Here is a 4909-nt window from a genome sequence, read left to right on the forward strand (position 1 = left end):
CTCTCCTCCGAGGACTTCTCTGTTTACTCTCCTCCTCGGAGGGCAGGGCCAGCTCTGCCAGGCAGAGGCAGGGGCGCTGACTCACACCATTGCCTGGGCAATGAGCCCTGGTAATTTTAGGCTATGGACTCCCAGAATGGTGGCTGCCCCTCTCCTGAGAGTCGGCGCTGGAGGCGGCTACAGTGGTGGTTTCGGAGGGCAGAGCCTCCTTTATGGACCTCCCCCGATCTGGTCCTGGTGGAGTCCTGAGGTGTGAAGCCTGTCTCCAAACTCCTCCTGTAGGATCAGGAGGGATCGGGAGGTGTCCGAACAGGGAAGTGTCCGCTCAGAGAAGTCCCTCCCCCCCTAAAGCAGATCTAGCACAGCGCACAGGAGAGTTCAAAATGTTTCCCGTTCCTGTCTCCACTCCCCACAGCCTGTCAGCCAGTGCTACCACTTTGCACTGACTTCACGCACTTCCCTGCCTGCGTGGGTGTGGAGGTTGGTGGAGGAGGAGTCATCTTGTGGGTCAGATCACCCTGCCCCGGCCAGCTGGCCAGCGGGTGCGGCTGTCCCACACTCCCCACTGTATATCCCACGCTCTCCGGACTGTGCGGTCGATTTTCCAGTTCACCTTTTTTTCCCCAGCGCCACTTGTCCCTTGCTGCTTCTCTGCAGATTCATGAAGCAGATCCTATGGGAGAGCTATTCACTTGTGTGTAGCTGTCTGCATTCTTCACCTCCTACTCTGGGAGCAGAGAGCAAGGAGGTCACTTCTAATCTGCCATTTTTTCCCTCCCTACCCAATTCCATAGTTTAATGACTAATTCCCATGCACTCTCACTGGAGATAATGGAGTTACAACATGAGTGGACACTATCTGGTCATTATGGCTCCTCAAATCTTAGTTCTGTTAACCTTAATTGAAGGCGAATGTGCCCCACAAATGAAAGCTCTGGGGTCAGCCAGAGATTTGGCAGAATGTACACACAATATTTGGGGTTCCCACTCTGAGGTTTTCTCCTTTCTGGGATCCCCCCTCACTTTCCAGCTGCTGGGGGTACCTCTATCTCAGTTCTCTAGTTCTTCAAGCCAGTAAGAGTACAGATTTCTCTCTAAATTTTAGTCACCCCCACTATGCTGGGGCCTGCCTTCAGGCTAAAATCTCTAAGAATATAAAACTCACCCAGTGCTATGCCATTCCCTTCTTCCACGTGTCGAACTTAATACCTCCAGTTCTACCTGGCTTGGGTCACTCTTTACTACCTTCCAGTAGGTTTGTTTTGGTTTGTTTGCGCAGAGTTTACAGTTGTGTATGTGTTGCAGGGAAGGGGTGGGGATCAGCCACTTCTAGAAGTGGACGCTTAAAGAGCTATCTTTTTATGTATCAAATGTGAAAATCTGTTAACTTTCATGTTAAAATTAGACACAGATGACACCAAAAACATTTTTACACTACGGTACCATAAAAGTATAACTTACTGTTGACCTTTCTTACATGTGCCTATTTTATTCATGTTGTCTGTTTCTACTTAAATCTCTCCTCATTTTTTCAATTGTTCAGTAGTGATTTATTGAGTACTTACTATATGCAAGACACTATGCTACATGCTCTATTGAAATCTTGTTCATTCAAAACACAAATCAAATGCAAATGCCTCCAAGATCACTACCCTCCCTCCTGCTAGGTATATGTGACTTACTTTCCTCTGAATGCCTTTGGTATTTTCTTCCCCCTATATGACATTTTATTGGTTAATATGCTTGCTTTTATCCCCACCATGACAAGTCTCATTCTCTATTAGATTATAAACTTTATTTGTAGGGGCAAGTCTCCCTCACGTTTGCATCCATCTACACTACCTTAAACATACTTTTGGAAGTCGGGAGCTGAAAAGAAACATGAAAGTCTTTGCAGTAGCAAAGGGAAGAAAAAAACTGAAGAACATTAGCTTCCTGTCTCTGTTCTCAATAGTAGAGTGGGACATCAGGTAATAATGCATTCTTTGTTTCTAGAGAACATCTTAATAAGGACAACTCCTCTCCTCCTCTCTCCTCCTCTTCCTCCTCCTCTTCCCTTTCATCTTGTCCTTCTCTTCCTCCTACTTCCCCTTCCCCTACCCATTGTCTCTTCTCAGTTTCTTTTTCTTACTATTTACTTATGGTATAATTCAAACTGTTTTGTATGCCTAGTCTCATCTTTAAAATGAGAAAATATGTGTGTTGGTATGCAACACTTTTTGCTTTATGTTGTTACAGTCAATAAGGGAGCCTTTCTTTCTGCTTTAAAAATTTACTACCGAAACTAAAACAGACTAATGATGTCCCCAAAATGGATGGGAGAACCCAAAAATTTGATTCTTCCTTCATTGAGTGTTGTTTCATTTATAAAATATCATCATGAAATCTTATAGGTTGAATTGTCAATAACAAAAGACATCTATAAACATTTTATTCCTCTTTGAGCAATCTTAATGAACATACTGTGAAGCGGAAATTCTATTAATAGAAATAACGTTAAGTGACTTAAACTAGTTTTGCTAATAATCTCACTCCTTTCTTAGATTAAGATCAGCAATTGTTTAAAAAAAGTACAACTAGACTGTGAAACTGCTTTTGTGTTAGCATGTGTCTTAAAGGTGGGAAAAGTTCTCCCTTTATCCACCCCATGATGTAGCTCTGGAGCAAGATAATTTCTTTTTACATTGTGAACATTATTTCTATCTGCAAAGACCCAAAACAGATTTAGAATTGAAAAAGTGTTAAAAAAAAAAGTTTCACAAACCCAACATTGGATGTTAAAAGCCCCCACCAATGATACGTCGTATCAAATATGCTTTTTAAAGTTTTTATCCCACACTAATCTGATCTTTATTTCTGCCACCTCATGTAAAAAATAAAATCTAAATAAAATTTAAAATAATCAACACATGTTACCAAAACAAACATCCTGCTTATGATGATTTCCTCACTATCTCACTACCTTCCTAATGAAGGCAAAGTTTTCAAAAATAAGCTTTTGAAAATAGTTATAATTTATCATAATAAACATTTGCCTTACAACCGAAATAAAAATATTGCTGAGACCACTGAAAATTCTATTCATTTACATAATCACCATACCACAGATATTCCTTTACTTATCCCCTAATTCCTTTTACTTTCAAAACTGAGTAGGTTCTGTTCCATTCAACTTAAGGCAAAAAATAAAAATAAATAAATAAATAAAAGCTGAGTAGGAATGACTTCAGCATCTGGGTTTTCTTTTATCTTTACCGCATTTGGCATTCTTTAAGGTTCTTACCCTTCAACCATGGTTACTTAAGTCCCATATATAGTTATAGAGTTTTAAATGTTTTCTGCCCCACATTGCTGGAAATGCCCTACATTTTTGGAAAGCTCAGAGTCAAAACCAACTTTAAGCAGAGCTTTTGACCCTTACCAATAGCTTCTGCAGAACTGCCTTAGGCTCTCATCTCCCAAAGAATTGGAATGCACCAGAGCCAGGGGTGGAGAGAAGGCCTCAGCCTGCATCTCAGGGCCTGAAGCATGAAAACCAAAATTAAGGAAAACAGGATGAAAAAGAATCTTGCATTCCTCTACTCCAGCTGAGTGGCCAGCCACTTATGGAATCTTTATTACTTCATGTACAATCAGATGTTACTTGCTAAATGGGCCATGTCTGCTCTTCAACAAACCTTGCTATAGCCTTTTCAGTTAAATGTCACTCAAGAAAATATTCACAAGCTATACATCTGATAAAGGAGTAATAACTAGAATCTACAAAGAACTCAAGCAAATCAGCAAGAAAAAAATCAAACAACCTCATTAAAAAGTGGACAAAAGACACAAACAGAAGCTTTTCAAAAGAAGATAGACAAATGGCCAATAAACATATGAAAAAATGTTCTCAACATCACTAATCATCAGGGAAATGCAAATTAAAACCACAATGAGATTCTGCCATGAGACTACTGGAATTGATAAACAAATTCAGCAAAGTCTCAGGTTACAAAATCAATATACAGAAATTAGTACCATTCCTATACTCCAACAACAGTCAAACTGAGAACCAAATCAAAGACTCAATACCCTTCACAATCGCAACAAAGAAAATAAAATACCTAGGAATATATTCAACTAAGGAGGCAAAAGACCCCTGCAGGAAGAACTACGAAACACTGAGGAAGGAAATGGCAGAAGATGTAAACAGGTGGAAAACCATACCATGCTCATGGGACAGCAGAATCAACATTGTTAAAATGTCTATACTACCCAAAGTGCTCTACAGATTCAATACAATCCCTATTAAAATAGCAATATCATTTTTCACAGATCTAGAAAAAAATAATTGTACGCTTCATATGGAACCAGTGAAGACCTTGTGTATAAAGAACAAACTGGGAGGCATCAATTTCCCAGACTTCAAGCAATACTACAAGGTTATAGTAACTAAAACAGCATGGAACTGGCACAAGAACAGAGACATAGACCAATGGAACAGAATGGAGAACCCAGATAGAAAACCATCTTCATATAGCCATCTAGTCTTTGACAAAGCAGACAAAAAACATACACTCAGGAAAAGAATCCTTATTCAATAAATAGTGCCAGGAAAATTGGATAGCCACATATAGAAGACTGCAACTGGATCCGCACCTTTCACTCTCACAAAAAATCAACTCACGGTGGATAATAGACTTAAACCTAAGGCATGAAACTATAAGAATTCTAGAAGCAAATGTTGGAAAAACTCTTACAGACATTGGCCTAGGGAAAGAATTTATGAAGAAGACCCAAAAGGCAATCACAGCAACAACAAAAATAAATAAATGGGACCTAATCAAATTAAAAAGCTTCTGCACAGCCAAGGAAACTATCATGAGAGCAAACAGACAACCTACAGAAAGGGAGAAAATATTTGCATGCT

This window comes from Propithecus coquereli, unplaced genomic scaffold (genome assembly GCF_000956105.1).
Source record: "Propithecus coquereli isolate 6110/MARCELLA unplaced genomic scaffold, Pcoq_1.0 Scaffold6, whole genome shotgun sequence".
NCBI lineage: Eukaryota > Metazoa > Chordata > Mammalia > Primates > Indriidae > Propithecus > Propithecus coquereli.